The sequence below is a fragment of the Diabrotica virgifera genome, chromosome 7 (genome assembly GCF_917563875.1).
Source record: "Diabrotica virgifera virgifera chromosome 7, PGI_DIABVI_V3a".
Classification (NCBI taxonomy): Eukaryota; Metazoa; Arthropoda; class Insecta; order Coleoptera; family Chrysomelidae; genus Diabrotica; species Diabrotica virgifera.
The window spans coordinates 185,510,429-185,537,279 of record NC_065449.1 but is presented as its reverse complement, the minus strand read 5'-3'; positions in this window follow the sequence as shown (position 1 = coordinate 185,537,279).

The window sequence follows — 26,851 nt, the reverse complement described above, 5'->3', positions numbered from 1 at the left end:
TTTACTCTGTGTGGAGTATGAAGGGAACCAGTCTCGTTGGAACTTTACCGCGCTGAGCAGATGTGACGTGAATTGTAAATTGTAGAATTCCCTCATCTTCCTTAGTCTCAGCATCCGTATGGCTTGCAAATTGTAGAAGCCTCGGAGGTGTAACCAGAGAAGGTTCCCATTGTTTTCATTCTGGTGGGATATGTTGTATGCCATTAGAGTGAAAACTTAGTCTTTTAATTTTTTATAAGTTTTAATAATAAAAAAATATCGTTCAGCAGTGGCATCAGATTTGATATGGGCAGAGTGAGCAAAATGCGAAGAGCTATTGTTAAATTTGGTCAAACTGCAGTAAATTCGTTTAAAAATATTAATTTTAAAAAAATTTACAAACTCAAAATCAAAAAAACTCAAAAAAATTTACAAAATCATTATTTAATTCTTTTAACAAAGGCCCAAGCTGTATAATTTCTTCAAACAAATCGTCTCCCACTATGTCTAGCTAATCAGTAAATCTCATTTTTTTACAAATTTCTACAAAAAAATTTTAATTGTGAGTGTTCTGTAATGTTGTTCAAAATATATAAAAATTTGAAAGAATCAACATGATTTTCCAATATGGAAAATATTTCATTTAGTGAAATTAATGCTTGGTCGAGAACACAATAAAAGAAATGAACTTTGTATGGTACATATTTTACGATTCAAAATCAGTTGATCTTTATGTTCGTAATCGAACTGTCTGCTTAGTAGATGTGGCTGGTTGAAAATTGAGCTCCACATCCAGTTTCTCTGCAGTTTCATTTGCTGTGGTAATAACATCATTAAATTCGCTATCTGTCCGAAACCTGAGCAAGAACTGTGTTAACTGTTGTAAAGCATTTAAGGCCAACTGCATATTTATTGTTTTTGATTGTAAAATCTTGCTAACGAAGTTAACTTTGATCAGAACTTCATACCATATCATATGGAGCATATGAATGTAAATGTTGATATTTTATCTTCTTAAGATCTGCTTGATATTTTGAATCAAGATCAAATTTATCCGAATGTGTTATAGCACATAAATCATCATAAATTTCTGCCAAATTTTAGTGCAATGCCTTTAAAGCATAAATTCTGCTGGACCGGTGGCTTGATGGCTGCATGTCTGTACCTACATGATTTTTTGTTTATGCAGATTGGATAAATGAATACGTGATGTGCCTACCTTTGAAGTTGAGTTATACAGGGTGGCAAGGTCGGTAAATGGGTAAGTGTTGTTTTGACCGGCCTAAAATTTTTGTAACAACTCTAGTGGCGCCCCTTAATTGCTGGCGCCTGTGTGCGCCGCACACATTGCACACGTGGACGGCGCGGCCCTGATGACACATCACTAAATCAGCAACTTTAAATGAAATAGTAGATTTAACAATCTCCAGCGATTACATTCCAGAATTGCATAAAAAATTAAGAAAGAAATGGGTAACTATTTGGCTCAAGTTTGTACAAACTTCGAGGAATCCATATATTTACATATACCCACAACTTCCGCAAAATATCCCACATATATTTGATTATCACGTTACTAAATTTTATTCCACATCCCTAAGTCGCTTGAGATTAAACCATGGCAATTTTCCAAGCAAGCAAGCATAGTGATTTAACCCAGCCTGAGAGACTTGCTCACCCCTAGAGAATGACATTCGGGTGATACAATTCATTGGGGCGAGGAGGATTAACTCCCGTAAGCAGGAATCACTCCACCCCGCTTCAATGCTCCAGACCATCCACTTACCCCCCGATAGCACTCTGATGCGCTATAGAGGCTCTCAATCAGCAAAGTGCTTATCATATGGGAGTCTTGGGTACACGGACTCCCATATGAAATCCTACCCCGATCAATGCAGGCCAGCGTGAGGCGCTCTATTCCCGCTATCTCTAGTGACTTATCTTCGATCTGTTTTGCTTGCTCGGGCGCCGAGTCCCCGCTCTGGGCTCTGTCCAGTTCGGCGACTCGGCGCTCGAGGATGTGGGCCCCTCATGCCCTTTTTTAGGTTTTGTTACTAATATTTTTTTTTGTGGCTTTCGCCTATTGTTAATATTTTATTGATTTTTTTAGTGGCTGAAGCCGATTTGAAGTTTTTTTGTATATTTTTTTGAGGGATGTCTGAAAATTATAAAAATCAACATTAATAAATATAATGAGATGCCAAAGGTGAGCAAGTTGTCTTCTTTTGATAGAGCTACGATTATCTAGCCTTTATTATATATTTACTAATATTTGTTGTTTGGGTCTCCTATGTTTCCATCTATGGTACACATCATACCTTAATATCTCTTGCAAGATCCGGTTTGGGTGGTCTTCTAGCTCAGCAAATTTTGTTCTGGCTTTTTCCTCCATAATATCCAGTACTCTTATTTGTTTTAGGTCTCTAAATAAGAACCGTTCGGCGACGTATCTGGGCACGTTTGCAGCTTCTCTGAGGCAGTTGTTGTGTGCCGCTTGTATCTTCTTTTTGTTACTTTGACTTATGTGACCCCATGCAAGAGATGCGTATGTAATTATTGGCAGTATAATGCTATTTATCAGTCTTAATTTTGTTTTCATAGCTAATTTGCTTCTTCTTCCTGTGAGTCCTCTTATTGCTGATCTGGCCGCTGCTGTTTTCTGGACTGTTGCGTTGACATGTGATGTGAATGTAAGACCTTGGTCCATTGTGACTCCTAAATATTTAACTTCGTTTTGCCATTCGATGGGTCTGTCTTGCAATGTTAGCTGTTCTTCTGGGTTATCTCTTCTCTTTTTGAAGATAACCGCTTGGGTCTTATCTGGATTTATTGCTATTTTCCATTGGATACTCCATTCTTCTATTGTATCCAATGCCGTCTGTAGATTTCTTACAGCTATATCTAGGTTCATGTGTTTTGCAGCAATTGCAGTGTCGTCTGCATAAAGGCTGATCAATGTTCCGGGTGTTCTTGGAACATCTGCTGTATATATGGTATACAGAAGGGGTGATAAAACTGCCCCCTGTGGTACTCCAGCTTCCGGCATTCCGTGTTCTGATAGAACTGGTCCTATCCGGACCCTGAACTTCCGGTCGCTTAGGTACGAGGAGATGAGTTTCGTCATGGCCCCGCTGTATCTATAATCTCTCATTTTGTATGTCAGTCCTTCATGCCACACTCTATCAAAGGCTTTGCTTACATCCAGAAAGGCTGCTCCCGTATATTGTTGGTCATTGAATCCAGCTACTATATATTCGCTAAGTCTTAATATTTGAAGTTCGCTGGAATGTTGAGCTCTGAATCCAAACTGTGATTCTGGGATTATGCCTAGCCTGTCTGTCTCTGATTGGAGCCTGGTTTGGATGACCCGTTCCACTATCTTACTGACTGCTGGAAGTAAGCTAATCGGCCTGTAATTTTGAGGAAATATGTGGTTCTTTCCTGGCTTGGGTATCATAATTACATGGGCTTCCTTCCATCGATTTGGGAAGAGCCTGTATCTTAGTATTGCGTTTGTTATATTTGTCAAATACACAACTGCTTTCGAGGGAAGATACTTCAGAGCTCTGTTAGTGATTTCGTCTGGACCAGGTGCTTTCTTTGGTGAACTTTTTCGAATCAGTTCACTTATTTCTCTTGGTGATGTGGGATTTATTATTTCTTCTTGTTCTTCGGGCGTTTCTAGTTCTGTTTCTTCGACTTCTTCGATAAAGTCTATATCTTCGTCTTGGTGATAATTCAGTGTACACTCTCTTTCAAGTGTCCTTCTCATCACCTCGGCTTTATCTTCTTCTGTGTAGACGATCCCATTTTCTCCATGTAGTGGGGAATGGGTTTTCTATCGTTTCTTAAAGTTCTTTGGAGCCTCCATATTTCTTGCATATTTTGGCTCCTTTCCTCCATTTCTTTTATGTAGTTTTCCCACTTTTGGCTTCTATGGTCTATTAGTGCCTGTTTGACTTGTCGATTCAGTCGATTTGCCCTATTTTTATCTTCCTGGTTTCTCGTTCTTCTGGCTCTCTTTTTGGCTCTGTTCTTTTCCCTTATCATTTCTTTTATTTCCTGATTTATGTCTCTAAATCTTCCCATATGAATTTCATATTCTTCTTCAGTAGTGCTATTTCTTAGTGCTTCTTTTATGATGTTTTCGAGCTCTAGGACTTTTTCCTCTATTTCTTGTGGATTGTCAATTGTAGGAATGTTTCCAATTCCTATGCTCACTAGGCGTTTGAAGTTAGACCACTTGGTTTTCTTTCTTTTCTTTGTTGTTCTGTTATCTTCTTCCCATGTACCTATTTCTATGAGTATGGGGTTGTGGTCTGCTGATCCTTCGTTTAAGGTTCGGATGTCTGTTTGTAGTCCTAGGCTTTTGGCCACTACTATATCTAAATGGGTTGGTAGAGCATTTCCAGGAAAGTATGTTGGTTCGATGGGCCCAATCACCATGGTGTCTTCGTTGTTCACTAGATAATTATTCAGTATTCTACCGTTTCTGTTTGTAGCTCTATCGTTCCAGTTAGGGGATCGGGCGTTTAGGTCTCCTATTATTATGGACGGTTCTTCGGCGTTCAGGAACGTATTCAGGTCGTCGTCGTTTAGAGGATCTGTTGGCCTTACATATGCTGAAGTGATCCTTATTTCACCTTGTCTCATCTGGACTTTTATTGTTGTTGCTTCCATAGTGTTTAGTGGTGGCGTATGTTGTAATGTATGATTTATTCCTTTTCTCACTAGGATAGCAGTTCCTCCTGAATTTGCTCTGTGGTCGTTCCTGTAGATGTCGTATCCTGGAAACTTGATATTGATGGTATGAGTTAGTTTAGTTTCTTGCAATGCTACGACATCCATTTCATATCTATTTATTAATTCGTCCAGCACGTTTGTATTAGTTCTTATGCCGCCTGAATTCCAGGAGCCTATCTTCAGGTAGCCCCTAGTTTCGTGCCTTAGTTCAGTGCTATTTTTACATTTTTAATCGCTTCACTTACCGTTTTTATGACTAGCTCTTCTATCATCGTGGCCAGTCCTTTTTGTTGTTCTTTTGAAATTAATATGGTCGAATCTGTTGTTGGGTTTTGTGTTGGTTTGGTGATTTGGGCGTACGATTGCCCATTGTTTCTTTTAGGTTGTTGTGTTCTGTTTTCTATTGTTATTTGTCTGGGTCTTCCCCAGGCAGGTATCTTTGGGCATCCTCTATAACTTGCCGGGTGTTGCCCTTGGCAATTAGCACATTTTGCTTTTTGTTCTGCTGGAATTTGGCAGAATTTACTCTTGTGATTTTCTCCGCACTTTACGCACCTAGCGTCTTTGAAGCATGCATTTTGGGCGTGGTGGAAGCCCTGGCAATTAAAACATTGAGTTGGTCCGTTGCTCTTTCTTAGATCTTCTATTACTACTCTCATGTACATAAGGTTGGTAATTTTCTTGGCTTTGGGTACGTCTTCTTTTTCCACTGTAATTATAAACATTGGCAGAGATTTTTTGTCTGCCTTCCTAGACTTCATGTTTGTTACGTTAATTGTATTTATTTCATGTTTATTTAATAGTTCCGTTTGTATATCTATAGGTTTTGTATTTGAGGGAAGTCCTCTAATAACCATTTTAGGCTTGATATCTTCGTCTAATGGGAAGGCGATCCACTGAATTTTGATTTCTTTGTTATAATCTTCCAAGATATGGGTAAATTTTCTATAATCTTCAGGGCATTTTGTTTGAATGAGTGTTTCTCTTCCGTTTTTGGAGATTTTATTGTCTGTGTATATCTTTTGAGTTTCAGCAATTTTCAATATTGTTCCTGTTTCGTTTACTGTTTGTAGTTTTATGACGGGTGGTTTTGGTTTGGACCTGTTTATAGTGCTTTCTTGATTGTTTTGTTCGGTGATAAGGATATTATCAATTTCGCTTGTTTCCATTGTCTCTTCCCTGCCTTTATTCGGTAGGGAAGGAAATAGTTCTTGTACCTTAGATGTTGATGGCACGCTGTTGTCTTTTCCGACCTTTTTTGGCAGGGAAGGGAAATCATCATTTGTTTTTGTTGTGGGTGTTATGGGTAAATTTTTTGTATTTGCGATGTTATTATTAGTATCTTCAATTTTTTTCTTTGGGATTGCTGTCATCGATTTTTTTTTCATTTATTTGTATATCGGTTGTCTGGTTTTCGTTTTTAAGTTCGTCGAATCTTTTATCTATAGTTTCGATTACTTTTTCTTGAGAGTTTATTATTGTATTTTGTAGTCCATTGATTTTTTCATTCAATTGATGGATTTGGTTTCTGAGTTTTTTAATTTCTTCGTCCTTTTCTTTTAGTTGCTTTTTCATTTCAGCCACTGAATCTTCATCTTCCTGGCACTCATTCGGCCTTTGACGTTTTGCTGCCTTCTTATTTTTGTTTTTAGTTTTATTTTTCTCTACTATTTCTGATTCGTGTTCTGGTTCCATGTTGTTCTGTTTTTTCTTTTCCGCTATGGCCTTAGGTGTTTTAGAAACGCCGTTTAAGGCATTGCACGTTAAATTTTCATTATTTTGATCAATATCAATATCAGAATTATCAAACAGCGGAAGATTTGAGTAAATATTTGGACTTACCTCCATCGGTCCTCTTTATAATTGTTTTTTTTTTTTAACTTACTTTTCTGCCCCACGAAATGTATACCTATTTTTGAGATATTCGATGTTGTACAAACTCGTCGGCAGCCTGTCTGATCCTTCAAAAAGGTTTAGATCTTCGAAATATTTAAAGTTTTGGAAAGAACTTTTTAAATACGTCTTTATACTTTGACAGTACTTTGACAGTACTTTATGGCAATTTTCCTGCACATTTAGCTGAAATAATAATGCGTATTAACTCTTTTTTTTTCATGTGATAACTACTCTACTGCAGATTTAAATCATATAATCTTTAATTGTGAACTTAATAAATACCATACGAAAACACTAATTGCTAGACTTCAGGAGCAGAATGTAAGTTTACCGCTGAATATTTCACACCTACTTCAACACCAAAACTATTAATGATATTATCATACAATTTCTTAAAGATTCTAAAATAAAAATTTAATATGACATCTTCAATCTTCAACTTTCAAATATCTGTGGCAAAAAGTTCATCTAATGCCATACCCTCTTTGTGAACACACACACAAACAAAGTAGATCATACTGATGAGTAGACATTTTAGTACACAAGAAATACATAAACAGTATTGAACAAAAAAGAATACATGCATGACAGAATTCTCCAGTTATCACTAAAGCTTAATCAGACCAATTTGCACCTAAGATGTGTCACGCCCCACAAATTAGGGATGGCGGTTTTTGACAAAACACCGGTTTTCGGTTATACCGGTTTTTTTTGCTTACGGTTTAACCTGGCGGTTATAACCGGCCAAAAAACCGGTTTTTGGAAAAACCGGTTTTCGGTTTTTTTATCCAATAGGTTACAAAGTTCATTTACAATACACTTTAGTTTGCGATACTCCATTCGACTCGATATCAATATGATCAAAATTAGTACTATCGAAAGGACATGTATTACTTTTAACACGTTTGTATATTTGTAGAATAGGTACATTTTAACTCATTTAATACTTCCTGTATGAGTGTATCGTTTTGAAAACGTAGCGAAATTCTTGGAGATTCGTATTCGTAATCAGTAATTCGATATTCATAGTCAGAGCATTATTTTTGGTAATCAGAAAAAGTCATTCATCCACTTTCAGTGTCAAGAGTAAAGTGTGAAAAACAGATGATGTTTGCATCTAATTCAACCAGACCCTTCTTATGTAAATATTATGATTACAAATACCTTTTCAAGGAAATATTATAATAAAACTTAATAATTGTTTCTGGGTGATGTGTGTTTGCTTCTGTATTTTATAAAATAAAATATTGTTATAAAACTTTGAATTCTGGTTTTGTTTGGAATAATTACTTGAGAATAATAATTATGATTGGGATCCGAAATAATACCTAACCTGATCCTAATCACCGTAAAAACCTAATAACCGGTTTTTACTTTAAAAATAAAAAACTGGTTATAACTGGGACAAAGAAACAACCGGCAAAACCGGTTATTGCGAAGTAAAAAAACCGGTTTTAGGTTTAAACCGGTAGGTTTTTCCCATCCCTACCACAAATTTCTAAAACCATCGAAGAATTCAGAAACATTCTACAACACACTACAAGAAACCATTGACAAAATTAATGACACCCAAAAAACTAGTTATTTACGGATACCTTCAGACTGAGATGGGGTGTAGCAAACCCATCAGCAGAATACAGAGCCTTTGCTTGGTAATTCTAACAGAAGAAGTCAACAACACGAACATGCCAACAATAGCGGAATAAAGGAAGTCGAAGAACAAATCACAACCACAACAATACCATACCCAATACATAAGCAACACACAATACACAAGGACACTCTACCTACGAAATTTAAAATAAAAAGCTTAATTTATACGAATTAAGTTGTTTATCATTTTATACATTAATCTATGATCTTTTTCTTTACGTGCCATCTCCGTGACGGAGGTTGGCAATCATCATGGCTATTCTGATCTTAGATGCTGCTGTTCTGAATAGTTTGATTGATGTGCATCCGTACCATTCCCTCAAGTTACGCAACCATGAGATTCTTCTCCTTCCTACAATTATCTTGCCCTGGATTTTTCCTTGTATAAATTAATTGAAGTATGTTGTATCTCTGATTACGCATAACATGCCACAGGTATTGCAGCTTTCGTGTCCTGATGGTTTCCAATATTTCCATTCTTTTGTTGACTCTTCTCATGACTTCGTTGTTTGTTACATACTCCGTCCACGATATCTTCAGGATCCTTCTATACGCCCACAGCTCAAATGCTTCCAAATTTTTAGCAGTTGGCTCGTTAAGTGTCCATGCTTCTATCCCGTAAAGCAGAGAAAATATAACACCTTCCCAGCCTAACTCTCAAGTCTAATTTCAGTTCTTTCGTGCTTTATCTATTCGAACTTTAATTTCTTTGGAGTAATCGTTTGTCTGATTAATTATCGTGCCAAGATAGTTGTAGTTTTCAACTTGTTCTAACGTTTTACCGTTAATTGTCAGCCTTTCGTCATTATTTTGGGTTTTTGATATCATCATAAATTTAGTTTTCTTGATGTTTATTGATAATCCATATTTTTCTCCATATAGTCTGGGCTGATTATCGGAGAATAGGCCATTTTTGGGAAAAGTTATTTACCAGCAATTTTACTGCTGGAATCGAATCTTATGATTTTATATATTAATAATATAGGTATGCAAAGTCCGCAGATAGTGTGCTACGTTTTTTATAAACAAAATGGCGTCCGAAAATCGTGTTTTTTTCAATTTTTGCTCTATAACTCCAAAGATTTTAACTTTACACCAAAAACACTCAAATAAAAATTCACCGCAATTAAATTCTGCATAGAGACGTGTTTTTCCCGATTCACTTCGACGAAAACTTTCCCCGGAAAAAGCGGGGTTTTCCAACAAAATCTTTAATTTTCAACTGAACTTTTAGATAAGTAATTGTTAATCAATAATTAAATAACTTGGTAATATAAAAGCCCTTTTTATGTAGATTATAATTTCAGAAGCCGATAGAAATCGAATGAACAGTTTAGCAAAAATTGAATTGTTAATTAAAAATTTACGGTCGCTATAATAACGACAATAATTATGATGCATAAGAATAACTATGATTTTTTCATAAAAAGATACTATACCTACCTAATGTACTTGACAGAATTAAAATTGGACTATTTAAGCGGCCTCAGGAATATTTTAAAATTATAAAGAATTTTTTGGCTTATAAACAAATAGAATATCTCGGGAAATATTAAACTAAATTAAATTGTAAAAACGGTATTCGAAAAACAGCGGCAGGACGCTTCTTTTAAAAGAAAAACGTTTAATTATGATGAGCAGTTCCGGAGATACAACCGGTCAAAGTTGACCAGAATTTACGGCAAAGATATAAAAAATAGGATCATGATTTTCAAACCATCGCCTTTTTATTTTTGTCCTCGTTCTCCACACCAATTTTCATATCCTTAAAATACTCATAACATATATTATTATAATAAAAACTATCGATAATACGTGTGAAAATTGCCAAAAATAGCAAAATTCCAATAAAAAATTAGGTTGGAGAAAATGTAACCCTCAAAGTTCAAAATCGGTATACGTTAAAAAAATGCATTTTCTCGGCTTCCCATGGAGAAATTTCCTTCATTCTTTTTTTGTTCCCTAATAACTCGAGTAGATCCATCGAACTAACGCATTATTAAATGTCAAACTTGCTTTTGTTTTGTTATAATAAATTAATTTATTTATTATAACACAAAATTTTAATTTGTTTAAATAAAAATTGTTTAAATACTTATACAGCTTTCAAATGAGAATATTTATGTTATTAACTTTAAAAGGTACACTTGTGGTAAGTTTATCTAAAAAAAGCCTACAACTGGAAAAAATATGTAGTTTTCTGTTCTTATAAATAAATTAATCTATTATAACAAAACAAAAGCAAGTTTGACATTTAATAATGCGTTAGTTCGATGGATCTACTCGAGTTATTAGGGAACAAAAAAAGAATGAAGGAAATTGCTCCATGGGAAGCCGAGAAAATGCATTTTTTTAACGTATACCGATTTTGAACTTTGAGGGTTACATTTTCTCCAACCTAATTTTTGATTGAAATTTTGCTATTTTTGGCAATTTTCACCCGTATTATCGATAGTTTTTATTATAATATTATATGTTATGAGTATTTTAAAAATATGAAAATTAGTGTGGAGAAAGAGGACAAAAATAAAAAGGTGATGGTTTGAAAATTATGATCCTATTGTTTATATTTTTGCCGTAAATTCCGGTCAATTTTCACCGGTTGTATCTCAGGAACCACTCGTCGTAATTAAACGTTTTTTCTTTTAGAAGAAGCGTCCTGCCACTGTTTTTCGAATACAGTTTTCACAATTTAATTTAGTTTAATATTTCCCGAGATATTCTATTTGTTTATAAGCCAAAAAATTGTTTATAATTTTAAAATATTCCTGAGGCCGCTCAAAATAGTCCAATTTCAATTCTGTAAAGTACATTAGATAGGTATAGTGTCTTTTTATGAAAAAATCATAGTTATTCTTATGCATCATAATTATTGTCGTTATTATAGCGACCGTAAATTTTTAATTAACAATTCAATTGTTGCTAAACTGTTCATTCAATTTCCATCGGCTTGTGGAGTTATAATTTATATGAAAAGGGCTTTTACATTACCAAGTTATTTAATTATTGATTAACAATTGCTTATCTAAAATTTTAGTTGAAAATTAAAGATTTTGTTGGAAAAACCCGCTTTTTACGGGGAAATTTTTCGTCGAAGTGAATCGGGAAAAACACGTCTCTATGCAGAATTTAATTGCGGTAAATTTTTATTTGAGTGTTTTTGGTGTAAAGTTAAAATCTTTGGAGTTATAGAGCAAAAATTGAAAAAAAACACGATTTTCGGGCGCCATTTTGTTTATAAAAAAAGTAGCACACTATCTGCGGACTTTGCATACCTATATTATTAATACATACAATAATAGGATTAGATTCCAGCAATTAAATTGCTGGTAAATAACTTTTCCTTGTATTTTGCTAATTAGCCCAGAGTAATACTCAACTATCTTGTTCGTTAGCTTTTGGAGGTCTTGGTGATTGTCCGCTATTAAGATAATATCGTCCGCATATCTAATGTTATTAATTTAGGCCAGGAACTGAAGCTTTTCACCTCGCAATTTTTACAGAATGGATCGATTTGCTTGAAAATTCGAGAAGTAAAGTATAGTCCAAGGATCAAAATCTATATGATACCGAAAGGCACTTTTACCATGGGGGTGGTTACCACCCCATCACGTGGGTGGAAATTTTTTATTATATTTTGACTGCAAAAGTTGATAAAAACATTCATTCTAAGCAAAAAATGTTCTATACATTTTTTTTAATAAAAAGTAGTAGTTTTCGATTTATTCGCTATCGAAAGTGTAGTTTTATATAGAAAAAATCAATGTTTTTCGATATACTCATTTTCGATTCACTCAACTTTTGCCGTAGAAAAATTTTTTTCAAACCAAGTGCTTGTGAATTAAATAAACTACAATTTTATATTGAAACATATTTTCGTATCTCTAATGCTAATCTTTCTATTCTGAAGCAAATGGCATTTTTACCAAACTACAAAAAATCAGTCAAACTTCTATCTAGAATCTATTAATAATACATTAATAAATAATAATGAATAAGGCCAATGACTAAAAACACCGCTAACTTACATTATTATGCTTTCAATTCGTTTCCCCCTTTTTGATTTTCAAAAAAATATATTGATTTTTAACCGTAACTTTTTTATTTTTTACTTTAGAAAGTTTGGTAAAAAAGAATTTTGTAATTTTTTACAAGGTCTATAAGGCTATTAAGAGGAAACAGTAGCGATCAACAGGTAGCAAAAACGCGTTCCAGGATTGCGGCTGTAATTTTGAATATTTTTTCGAGATATTTGGCACACGTATTCGTAATATAATAAAGACTGGCGGTACAGAGCCCAATTTGAAAAATATATTAATATGTGGAAATTACTCTGTAATTAAATACAATATTAAAAAAACGAGCCTGTACCGCCATTAAGAAGAAAAAAAAAATACACTTTCTTCAAATAAAATTTTTTATCCGATGCCTAGATTTTGTGTCATTTTGGAACTAGTAAAATTTTTTATTTCATTAGTAGTTCCAAAATGACACAAAATCTAGGCATCGGATAAAAAAGTTTATTTGAAGAAAGTGTATTTTATTGTTCTTCTTAATGGCGGACAGGCTCGTTTTTTTAATATTGTATTTAATTACAGAGTAATTTCCACATATTAATATATTTTTCAAATTTCGCTCTGTACCGCCATTCTTTATTATATTACGAATACGTGTGCCAAATATCTCGAAAAAATATTCAAAATTACAGCCACAATCTTGGAACGCGTTTTCGCTACCTGTTGATCGCTACTGTTTCCTCTTAATATTAAATCTTTTTAAAATCCTCAGTCGCAAAAAGAGGTGACTTTGAAAGGGTTTGTAAAGGTGGTTTTTGCAGGTTATTACAAGTTCTAATTGTCAATAGCTCACTCAATTTTTGCCGTAGAAAAAATTTTTGCAAACCAGATTCTTGGGAATCAAATAAGCTACAATTTCATATTTAAACATTTTTTTCGTATCTCTGATGCTAATTTTGCTATTCTGAAGAGAATGCCATTTTTTTCCAATCTACAAAAATTCGTTATTCGCTTTTAACTCCATTTTTTTTAACTAATCATTCTAAGCCGGTCAAACTTTTAGAACCTATTAATAATACATAAGTAAAAAAGACCAAATAAGGTCAATGACTAATTTTAATTAGGGTGGTGGTTAGGGGGTTGCTTTCGAACACTTTTTCGCTGAAATAAATAGGGACTGATATTCTTTTCATTATAAGGAACTTAATTTTTGAGCTAGAGGCTTTTTTTATTTCTGGAGATAGATATTTTTAAATTCTTTAAATGAGTTATAAATGCATAGTTTTCCAGTCTTTTGACTTGGAAACTACATAATTTACCATTTGATAAAGAAGAGCCAACATATAATAAAGTATAGTTCGATTACTAGGTCTTAAAGAAAACTAAAAAAAGTTTTCCAGAAAAGTCCAGAAAACTGGAGTTATTAGCAGAAAACTTAATAAAAACATTGATTTTTTCGATATAAAACTAACACTTTCCATAGCGAATAAATCGAAAACTATCAATTTTATCAAAAAAGTATAGAACGTTTTTTGCTTAGAATGAACGTTTTTACCAACTTTTGCGGTTAAAATATAAAAAAAAATTTTTATCCCCTAGATGGGGTGGCAACCACCCCCATGGTAAAAGCGCCTTTCGGCATGATATAGATTTTGATCCTTGGACTATCCACTACTTATTCTTAAATTTTCAGTAGTAATTGCACAAGAGCTCTAAAATTATTGAATTTTTCCCGAGTGACACTTTGACAGTTTTAATTTAAAACTTTGAAATTTGAAAAACTCAAAACTTTGAAAGTTTTGAAATTATGCCAAAGTGTCACAAGGGCAAAAATTCTATATTAATTTTAGAGATCGAGTGCAATTTGTTGCGATTATTTCATGAATAAAACTGTTCAAAACCAAAATTTTATTGTAATTTATTTGTGTACGTACATATTAGTACAATTAAACACACAGTTGTTATAAATATTTCACGGTGGTTGAAAGTCATCACTTTTATAATTTTTAAAACATTAATTGTCATTAATGTCACTGAACGTATTTTTTCATAGCAACGAAGGGCATCTGACGTAATATACTTGACGACGGGAAATTATCAAAAATTATCAGTCTAATTTTGATTTATGTAGCTTTCTATTGGTCAGAATCTCCTATGAATGAAATAATCAAGTAAATCGATCCATTCTGTAAAATTTGCGAGGTTTTGTCCTATTTTAAGCTTCATTACTTGGACTAATTGGCGTTCCATTGACCTTCATTCCTGCTGTTTTTCCCTCAAGAGCTCATTTCATAATTTCTTCAGAGTATGCATTGAATAGTAGTGGTGACAATACACACGCCTGTCGCACTCCTCTTTTAATTTCGAACTCTTCTGATGTGTGTTCGTTAATGCGTATGTGTGCCTGCTGTTTATAATATAGATTTGTTATAATTCGAAGGCCATTGTATAGTAATTATTGTTTTGTTTTGAAAACGTCCATTAGCTCTTGTGGCGGACTTTACCGAAAGCCTTGTTGTAATTTATGAAACAGACGTACATATATTGGTTCACATCCAAGCATCTCTGGATTAGTACGTTGAATACAAAGAGAGCTTCACGGGTACCTACGCCTCTACGGAATCCAAATTGGGTTTCTTCAATATCCATATCAAGTATTTGGTAAATGCGTTTATTAATGATCTTTAAAAAAAATGAAGTGTGTGCGACATCTGGCTTATAGTGCGGTGGTCGGTGCATTTTCTAGCATTTTTATTCTTTGGGAGACAAATAAATGTTGAGGTAAACCATTCATTGGGTATGTCACCCGAGTGATAAATTTCATTAAAGAATTTAAAAGGACATCCATGTACTCATTTTCTATTATTTTCTATGTTACTGATTTTAAAAACAAATTAACACAGACGCAGTCAGAATTTGATAACCTTAGGATCATAACATCACCTTCAAGATATTTTTCAACAACACACTTGCTGTGCCCTGTGAGATCTAGGCCAAATATGTCTATCTTTGAGAAGACATACATGACCTAAAAACATCTAGGTACATTCTTCCCGGAATCGAGTGGAAACTGAAACTTCAAACATTAGTTAATTAAAAATGTAATTACCATTACACCAATAATTGTGGCTCAATTCCATATGGTAGGTGAGCCCAAGCGGGGATTTTTGCAGTTACTCGAGCGCATCAGATTATTACATGGGGAGAAACCTTGTACCCTGAAAACGTACCTCTACCATATATTGGCTCTTAATGCAGGGGAGTTCGTTAAGGGGAGCCGAAAAAAAAATCTATTCTTAGAAAAACTCGAAATTGTCAGATTAAGATAAGGTAAGTTAAGTACATGCAAAACAGTGTATATTTCAAAAATCTGACTATTTGAGCGGGGCGTAAGGAAATGGACGAGTCACAAAGTTTCACAAGAAAAAAGCGAATATTTCGCGAAATGAATGACAGATCGAAAAACTAAAAAATACGTGCTCAATATTTTTCAATAATCTATCGAATGATACCAAACACGACTTCCCACGGAGAGGGATGGGCTGTAAATTTAAAATTTGAGATACAAATCCCGCGATATTTCGCGAAATGAACATCAGATCGAAAAACTGAAAAATACACTCATTCAATATTTTTGAAAAATCTATCGAATGCCACCAAACACGACCCCCCACGGAGGTGATGTGAGGGGTTACTTTAAAATTTTAAATGGGAGCCCTCATTTTTATTGCTGATTTGGATTCCTAACGTAAAAATAAGTAATTTTTATTTGAGACTTGTTTTTCGAATTATGGATAGACGGCGCTATAATATAAAAAAATGATTGTTGTAAATGGAAAATTACATTAAAAATATAAAGTCCCCACTAAAATGGAAAACTTTACTTAACTTTTTTTGGTTTTGGGACCTACTCTTCACAACCCAATAGGTCCCCATAACGCCCGAGTGACTGCACATTTAGCATACTTTGCTCCCCTACCAATATAAACATAATACTTATTATTCCTTGTCTTAATTATTTAATCTGTGCTGACAGATTTTATGAGACAAGTACTGATTGTCTAATCAAACCATAAGTTAAAACAAATGATAAATGCCATAATAATTGATGCGGGTACTTACTCGAAATATATTCGACCACAAAATACTGTTACCAGAAAGTTTACCGACTAAATAAATAACGTTAAGGCTACGGCTCCACGGGCTGGAAATTGACGCTAGCAGTAGCCGCAAAACGAACTTAAGGTTCCGCAGAACGGAATAGGAATAGCCGAACTGTACCGACTACAGGACTTGTGCGTAGTCGGTTCAGTTCGGCTATTCCTATTCCGTTCCGTGGAACCTTAAGTTCGTTTTACGGCTACTGCTAGCGTGAATTTCTCGCCCGTGGAGCCTTAGCCTAAGGGTGAGAGAGAGCTTTTTTTAAAGTGGTTAACGTAATATCGTTGGTGACGTCTAGAACCTAGAATAGAAAATGTACAAAAACCAATATAAATAAGTTGACAGGTTATAGAACAGTTGTTGTGTTTGAAGTTTATAGTTGTCAATGTGTTAAAGTTGTAAAAGTTATAAAGTATTGTAATATTGTTGGTGTTTGAATAAAGTTTTTTTAAAACAGGTTAACAATACTATTAATTTATTTATTTTTTGTATGGAAAAACAATTATATTAAATAGTTTAATGACAGTCATATGACATGACAGACATGAAGATAGTCACACGTGAGAACTGTATGTACTGTATAAAATACAAACCTGCATTCAAAAGATCTACGATACAAACTTTATTAACAGAAAAATCGGGAAATATCCATTTCATAGTAATTGATTCAAATAATAAGCCAAAGAATATACCATATCATAATTTCTGTAAATCACAGGCGTGACCAACAATATCTTTAAAATTATTACCTACAATGAAATCAATACCTGAATTACATGTTATAATGAACTAAACTATTCTAATATTCCAAAAGAAAAACACAACACATACTGAAATATATTTTGTAATACTCCTTTATCAGGTTTAAATTCAACCATATTTATAATAAAATATGAAAAAAATATTTTTAGGAAACGCTTTTCTTTAGTTACGAGTGACTAAAATTAAACATATAAAAAAATCAACTAAAAAGCAAAAAAAAATTGAAAAAATCTAGCACATTCGTCAGAGAAAAGCGTGGTGTGTCTTCATCGAATAAATGGTTTTCGCACCACGTTTTTCTTTAACGAATATGTTTTTTTTTTCAATTTTTCTTTTCTTTTTTTTTATTTAAATTTATGTGTCTCGGCAGCGATGGCCATTGACACAAACAATATTGGTTATATAATAATTAATTACAATAAGGACTTAAAACTAATTATTATAACAGTTAATTTTTAAATCTTAAATAACATTCGGTAAAAATTATGAAGAAAAAAAATTGAATATACAATCATTGGATACTATAAAGACGTAAAACTAATTATGAAATTGCTTCGGTCTTCTTGGGATACTTCGGACGTTGTTTAGTCATAGTAACAGTTGCATATGAACTAGTAAGATTACTGGAAGAATTGGGTCCAGACATGGTGATGCTAAAAGTGGGGGAACATTGACTTAAATTGTTACTCATGTAGTCAAAAGTAACTTGAATTTGTTTATATTACGCTTTGGATGTCTGGAAATAAGTGATAACCTTGGATACATCACTGCAATACTGGTTGCCTAACCGTTTAAGATTATTAAGTAAAGCATCTCTTACTGACTGAAGTTACAGCTTGTTCTTGAAGATTAGCACGTAACACAATTATTGTTATTAGTCACTATTTGAGCGAAAACTAATTTTAATAACTAGTATTTACAGTAATAATTACAAATTTTGGCACCAATTTACAGATCGATACATAAACGTTCTCACGTTAATTTGACAGTCATCAATTTTTATTTCTTTGCTTTTTGGTTGATTTTTTTATAATATGTTTTATTTTAGTCACTCGTAACTAAAGAAAAGCGTTTCTTAAAAATATTTTTTTCATATTTTTTTATTTTTTACTTTTTAGTCTTACACTTTTCAAACATTAAAATATATAGTCATGTTTATTAAAATATGTATAAAACAAATGATGTGCAAACAAGAAAAGTAGTCGGAATCGGCAAAAAAATTGGAACTTTATTGTTTATTTATGAAGCATAACGTAAACAATTAACGTAAAAATTGAAATTATGTATAGTTCATATAATTAGCTACAATCTGTAAAAGTTTCAAGTTTGTTCATTGGAAAAAACAAGAGAATTTAAGCATTTTCCGTTAAAATCGTTTTTTTTATGTAAACAATTAATAAACAAAAAATTTTTTTATTGACTATTAGTTTATTGTTCCCGCGAATGCATATGTCTGCAAATTTTTAGTCATTTGCATTGAAGAAAAGGCAGTCAAATTAACGTCCAAAGACTTGACTCAAACGATTGAACTAAAGAAAAGCGTTTAGTTAATTAATACAGTAGAACCTCACAAGTCCGAACTAATTGGGGGGACAGCCTGTTCGGATTTCGAAAAGTTCGGATTATCCGAAAGTTAGCCTAACCGCCTAACTAATAAATAATTCAAAGCTTTCGTTGTCATTGATTTTGAATCGCTGCACCTGTCTCGCTCTCTTCCTCTTCCACCCACCTCAGATTGATATCACTGGTCACTGATGCAGAACCAGTGTCATTGTTTGTTATCAGGCGCTAACTCGCTGGCTAGATTTTCAATTTGAAGAAGTCGTACAACAACAGAATGTGGACAACAAGAATTTCCGGATGAAGACATTGTAAACTTGGTTTAACCTCAAGGCAACCCTAATGAAGATGAAGAAAACAAGGAAGAAGTTTCCCTACCATATCGAGTGTGACAAGCAGGTGCCACTAAAGCTCTGTTTGATGTAATGTTTATGCATAAATGGTTTAACATTGCTGCGTCAATTCGCTACACCACCATGCGTCAAAAGAAAATAACCGACTTCTTTAAGAATGCTCCTTAGGACTTCAAACGTTCCCGCAAGAGTATGGACAATATTTTTGGAATCAAGTTTGGACTACAGGAGAACCGACGTTAAGGTTATGTTTAACCTTTATACGCACTACGTATCAAGTACGTACGTATTTATTTTCAAGAAATTTTAAATCTCGAAGACCTATTAATCCTAGATTGTTCAATCTTCTGGTTTTACTCTGTATAATAAATATATTAAGTTTTTGTTTTGAATTTTTTAATTTTTTTCACTTTCCGTTGGGTCGGATTTGCCGAACGTTCGGATTAGCGGGGTTCGGATTTGCGGGGTCTACTGTACGACAAAACGCATTCTAATGTTAATTGCAGCCCAAAACGTTTCTACCGTTGGTTTTTCTAAGACTACGATAAAAACATGAATTTTTTGAATTCGAGTTTTGGTTAAAGTTTTGTTTCGTATCGTATTAAAATTTGACACGAATGAACGCCGATTTATATATAAACAATTATATATTATCGTTCAAAATTTGAAACTTTCTTGTTTATTTATGAAGCATAACGTAAACAATGAACGTAAAAAGTGAAATTATGTATAGTTCATATCATTAGCTACAATCCGTAAAAGTTTCAAGTTTCTACATTGTAAAAAACAAGAGAATTTAAGCATTTTCCATTAATATCGTTTTTTTTTATTTAAACAATTATTAAACATAATTTTGTTTTTATTGACTATTCGTGTAGTGTTCCCGCGAATCCATCGCAAATTTTCATTCATTTGCATTGAAGAAAAGTCAGTCAAATTAACGTCTAAAGATTGCAAACTATTGAAGTAAAGAAAAGCGTTTTAGTTATTTAACCAACACGTGTATTAATAAGGGCGATTAACAATTGAGATATTTTCGAGATTGTTAATCGCCATTTTAATTCTGGAGTTTGTTACAAAACTTTTCCGTCGACCGTACTTTTCAGAAATAAAGATATATCCATCTTTTGATTTTTCAAATACACAGAATTTTAAACAATAACGTAAATAATGATATACAATGACAGATAGCACTAACAGCGACTACTTGATTTTAAATTTTTTAGTGGGAATATAAATAGGTATATGTTTGGTTGCCTACACCACAGGTCAGTGCCAATCACAGAGCGTTTAATTAATTTATGCAAGCAATATATGTTGTGTTGCCTATAATGAAATCGTTCATTAATAGAAAATCATTCATTAATAGGTGTCATTAATCAATGATTTTGAGGGTGTTAAAATTGACCATAAATGGACGGTCGATGAAAAAATAATTTAAGTATTATGTTTATATAGGATTGAGCCACGAAATGAAAATTATATTTTTAATTAACTGTTTTCGACGTTTCGATTTTCACTTTGGAAATCGTTCTCAAAAAAGATTATGTTAAAAATTCTGGCAATTATGTCGCATTTACATCTATGCCTACATTTATTGTGTGAGCGAAAAAAAATGGTTTGAAAGTGATGTTAATACCCTAGCCTCCTTTATAGGTTGGATCATAAAATGTATTATTTGGAATCCGTGCAATCTTAAGCTCTTAGTGTTAATAAACAATGAAAATATGATTTTAAGAAAAAAAATGCTATATTGTTTCCAATAATTGGTCATAGAAGATTCTGTTTGGTTTTGTAAAGCGCATTATTTCACCAGCTATACATTAAACTTTCTCACAAACATGTTACATAAAAATTGTTAAAGTTGTTATAAAATGAAACCTGATAAATATAATCACTGTATTTAAAAATATTTTGTGTAATAAAATAATATTGTCAATTAATTGGCAATCCGACTGACTGCGCCAATTGAGTAAATTTAACAAATCCTTTACCTCGGTACCTAAATTGAAATCTAAGCTCTGGCATAACGCACTCAATTTGTCCTATTGTACCAAACAAAATCACAAGGTTAACTAAAAGTCACCGAGCCATTATGCAAGAGTTTAAATCCCCGTTGTTCGCCACCGCTCGCCCCGAATCGGGCCGTCGATCCCTTTAATCCGCTGTGCAATTGTTCCATTCGGGACGTTTCGGGCTTAATATGAAATGCTAATCAGACGGGCTAATGCGATTCTACTCGTGGTTTCACGAACTAATAAGTTAATCATAATGTCTGATTGGGAATTATGCCGCCAATCCGTGCGAAGCTCGGGACCGACATATAATATTTGCGACGGTATATTTCAGTTTTGTGTTTAAGCGAAGTTTAACCCAAAGAGACCTTTTACCGACGATTTGGTGTATATTTATGGTTAACCGGTAGTTAAAGAGAGACTACATAACATAATATAAGCGTTGCGTTGTCCAATGTTGAGATTTTAAAACGTTATAAAAACTTTTGATATCACTTAAAAGCTTATGGTAGGGGAGCCCAAGCGGGGATTTTTGCAGTTACCTGAGCGCGTCTGATTATCACATGGGGAGAAACTTTGTACCCTGTAAATGTAGCTCTCCCATATATTGGCTCTTAGTAATACAGGGGAGTTCGTTAAGGGCGGCCGACAAAAAAATCTATCCTTAGAAAAACTCGAAATCGTCATATTAAGATAAGGTACCTACATGCAAAGAGTGTATTTTTCAAAAATCTGACGATTTGAGCGGGGCGTAAGGAAATGGGCGAGTCACAAATTTTCACAAAAAAAAACGAATATTTCGGGAAATACCTCGTACCTCGAGTATACCTCGGGTATACCTCGGGAAATACTTCGGGTACCTCTTTTTATCTAGAGGAGATGAGAGGCCCGATCCACCAAATGAAAGATAATAAAGCAGCTGGCCTGGACGACATACGAACAAAACAAATACGAACTTTGGACTAGAAACCGTAGAGTGGCTCGTAAAAATGATGAATTGCTGCATCCGTACATTACAAATCCCCAAAATCTGGAGGAAAGCTAGAGTGGTAGCCCTCTTAAAACCAGGGAAGGATCTGGCGGATACAAAGAGTTTTAGACCTGTCTCTCTTTTGTGCCACATTTTCAAGGCATTTGAAAGAATGATACTGAACCGGATCGCTGAATATATGGAGACTAAAATTATTCCAGAACAAGCAGGATTCAGACCCGGAAAGTGCTGCTGCAGTCAAGTTCTTAATCTCACCTAACATACTGAAGATGGTTTGAAACGAAAAGAAATAACAGGAGTAGCGTTCATAGACCTAACTGCCGCCTATGACACAGTTAACCATCAACGGCTACTCGCAAAACTCTACGAAACTACAAAGGATTTCCGACTAACAAGGTTAGTGAAATGTCTCCTCCAGAATAGATGCTTCTACGTAACGCTCAAGTCCAAGAACAGTTCGTGGAGGGACCAAAAAAATGGGCTACCACAGGGAAGTGTCCTTGCGCCGATTCTATACAACATATACACCAACGATCAACCCATACACCAACAAACAAGGCAATTTATTTACGCTGATGATACAGCTGTGGCAGCTCAGAGAAGAACCTTCAATGAAGTCGAAGTGAAACTGACAGATGCCCTGGGAGACTTAGCTCTATACTACGATAAAAACCAGCTGAAACCCAATTTCACAAAAACTCAGGTATGTGCTTTCCACCTTAGAAACAAGCATGCCTGAAGGCCGCTGGAGGTGGAATGGCGTGGTCAGATGCTGGAACACAACGAGACGCCAAAATACCCTGGCATCCGTCTGGATAGAACTCTGTCTTACCGATACCACTGTCAAGATGTCAAGAAGAACGTAAGTGCTAGAAATAATATCATCCGCAAGCTAACTAATACAAAATGGGGATCACAAGCACACACACTCCGCACTTCTGCCTTAGCACTATGTTTTTCGGCCGCGGAGTTTGCAGCACCAGTATGGGCAAACTCTTCTCACGCAAAGAATGTCGACGTGGCTCTAAATGAAACGGTTGTATAATATCGGGTTGCCTGAAACCGACACCTATCGAAGAGGTATACCCCATAGCTGGGATTGCGCCACCACCTATCAGGAGGAAGGTCACGTCAGAGGTAGAACGAAAAAAGCAGGAGACGGACCTAATACACCCCTTATATGACCACCAAACTCATCCAAGCAGACTAAGATCTCGGAAAAGCTTCCTTAAAACATCAAGATCCATCCCCGAATCGCCAGAGACGCGCTGAATACACCTATGGGAAGCGTCAGCTACCGCGACACATTTTCCTCCCTCAGAGGAAATGGCTGCTGGACACAATTTACCGTATCCGACTTGAAAAGCGCTAAATAGAATAAGAACCGGCGTTTCGCGTTGTGCTAGTAACCTGAAAAGGTGGGGATACCAGGAGGACGATACCTGCGACTGTGGCGCGGTTCAGACCAGTCGGTATCTACTATCATGCACAGAGATGAGGGAGACCTGCACATAAGAAGACTTAATTATAGCAAATGACAAGGTCATCTATGTGGCCAACCATTGGAAATACAGAATTTAAAATTGTTGGTGTCTCGGACACGGAAAATAAGTAAGTAAGTCGGGAAATGAACGTCAGATCAAAAAACTAAAAAATACGTGTTCAATATTTTTCAAAAATCTATTGAATGATACCAAACACAACCCCCACGGAAAGGCTTGGGGAGTAAATTTAAAATTTTAAGTACGAACCCCTCGACATTTCTCGAAATGAACATCTGATCGAAAAACAGCAAAATATGCGTATTGTCGCCATAATATCTCCAAACACAACCCTCCACGATCCACGGAGGTGGAGTGGGGGGTTACTTTAAAACCTTAAATAGCAGCCTCCAATTTTTATTGCATATTTGGATTCTTTACGCAAAAATAAGCAACTTTATTGGGCAGCTGATTCTGCTCTATTTTATTTAAACCTATCGTCTTTTTTTCTACTTGTATCTTCTTTGCCCACCATTATGCACTTTTCATGTTCTCATTTGGTACTTTTGCCACATGTTTCTTACACTGATATTATTACGTTTTTTCAGATTTTTTTACATGTCATTTAATTTTTCCTGGTATATTTTTCTGTATCTTTCTTCTTTTAGTTTATAGATTTTCATTTTTTCGTTTACTCTTCACCTTCCATTTCCTTCCTTTTCTTCTATTCATTTTAGTCTCATGAATATTAAGTAGTGGCCGCTTCCAAAATCTGCCTCTCTTTTTTACCTTTGTATATTTTATACCATTCCATTTATTAGCGCTCACCAGAAAAAATATGTTATTATATTTAAGTTTATATTTTCTGTTACCCTTGAATATTTGTATAAGTCGTAAGGCTTATGTTTAAATTTCGTGTGAAAGTAGGACTAATTATCACTTAAATTATATTTTTCAAAAAAATATAGACGAAGACCAATTTAGTCTTAAAAAAAAACTAAAACAATTATTAACTACACCATCAATAATGAAACTGATGCGATTGAAACTTGTAAGAAACTTTAATAAAATAAAACTAAAAGTGTAGTTTGTGTTGTTCCTTTGTGGCGCTTTTGGAAAAAGTTTCATTGCAGAAGTTTACGGCTATCAATAATTCAAGATCAACGATGAATTTAGTGACCTATATCACGAAAGCTTGCTGCAATGTCCGAAGGGATAGAAAACCATTTAATATTACCGGTACGGAAACGTTTGCTCAAACTGTTTTTATTTGTTTTCGTTTTGGATAAAATAGTCCAGTTGCAAAAGCATTCAGCTAACGTTCTAAAAATAAATTTAATGGTTTTGCAAACTAGAGAATATGAGAGTTATAAAATAATAAAAACATATAGTTTTTTTCAGAACATATTTCTGTAAAATATCTATACAGGGTGTTTGCTAAAGAATGGGCCATAGCTTAACCTTAGATTCCTAAGTACTCCAGGCTGTGGGTGAAAAATAGGTCGATTTCAGGATATAATTCAGGAATTTTTGAAACCTATCAGGTGTTGTAAAGGACGATGCCAGGAATAACTTCTACTAAAATGTGACCAAAAATATTGTAAGCTTTTTTTATTATTGCGATTTTCATTTGTTAAATTTGCAATTTTTAAAGATTTTTAATTTTGCAGCTTGGGATATTGATTCTAGGGAAAAACTTTTTAATAGAAAGTTGTAGTAAATTAAAAAACCTACAATTTGAGCTATGGTAAGTTTAATTTCGTTTATTGGTTATTGCAACACAGCCTGCCAAAAGTACAAAATGGCAGGTTTTTACAAAATTGCGTTATTTATTGTACAAATAATTTTTTTTATTTTTTAAAGCTTTAAAATGAATATCTTTCAATATATATATCAATCGGTTTTAAAACGTCTTGCGACGTTGTCCGATGCCTAATTTCCATGACACTCTATCATCCCATTGGCCCTCTCTAAGATCTCTTGCGCTCATCGCCTTCGTTACTCCCTCTCTCCAAGATTTCTTGGGTCTTCCTCTCTTTCTGCGGTTTGGTGGTACCCATTGCATAATTATTTTAGGGAGTCTTGAGTTATCCATCCTCTGGACGTGTCCGTACCATATCAGCTGTTTTCTTTCTATGTCTGTTGTTAGAGAGCCGTCAACCCCCATTCGCTGTCTTATCTCATCATTACGTATTCTCTCTCTGCGTGACACTCCTACTGATCTTCTAAAAGCGTCCATTTCTACTGCCTCCAGCTTTCTTCTGTTGTTTTCGGTTATCCGCCAAGTTTCTGCTCCGTACAATAGACTGCTTTTAATAAGAGATTCGTAGATATTGTGTTTTCTTCTTTTTCCTATTTCATGATTCCACAGTACGCTGTTTAGACAACCTATTGTTTTTCTGGATTGTGTTATTCTTCTCTTTATTTCTTTATCATCTTTCCCGGTTGTGTCAAAAACGATTCCTAGATATGTGTAATGGTCGCAGGGCATGATGATTTCATTATTTTCTAATGTGATGTTCGATAGTTCGGTACCTATTGGCAGGTATTTTGTTTTTTCTGTATTAATTTCTAGTCCCCACTTTCTATATTCTTCTTGTAATTTCCTTGCCATGTACTCTAAATCATCTTTATCGTTTGCTATAACAACCTGGTCATCAGCAAACTGCAACGTATATAAGCAAATCTCTCCAAGGTCTACGCCCATGCCTCTGCATTTTCGTTTCCACTCTTTCAATGCTTTTGCAACATATATTTTAAATAAGGTCGGTGATACACAACACCCCTGACGTAGACCTTTATTAACCAGGAAGCTTTGCGATAATCTGTTTCCAGTTTTTATTTGTGATGTTGACCCTTCATACAAATTTCTTAAGGCTTTTATTAAGGTGACACTAATATTCGTATGTCGTAACACGTTCCAGAGTTTGTTTACAGGAACTGTATCGTACGCCTTCTGCAAGTCAATAAACATGAGGTGGGTTTCTTGATTTGTGCTTAATTTTTTTTCTATTAGTTGTTTGAGGCAGAAGATATTATCAGTACAGCTTCTTCCTGTTCGAAAACCGGATTGTTCTTCTTCCTCTTGGTCTTTGTACTCCTTCTCAATGCGGTCTCTAATTATTCGTCCATACAAACGGCTGAATGTACTAGTCACTGATATCCCTCTATAGTTTTCACATTTAAGCTTATCTCCTTTCTTATGGATCGATGAAATATAAGCAATTTTCCACTCGTCGGG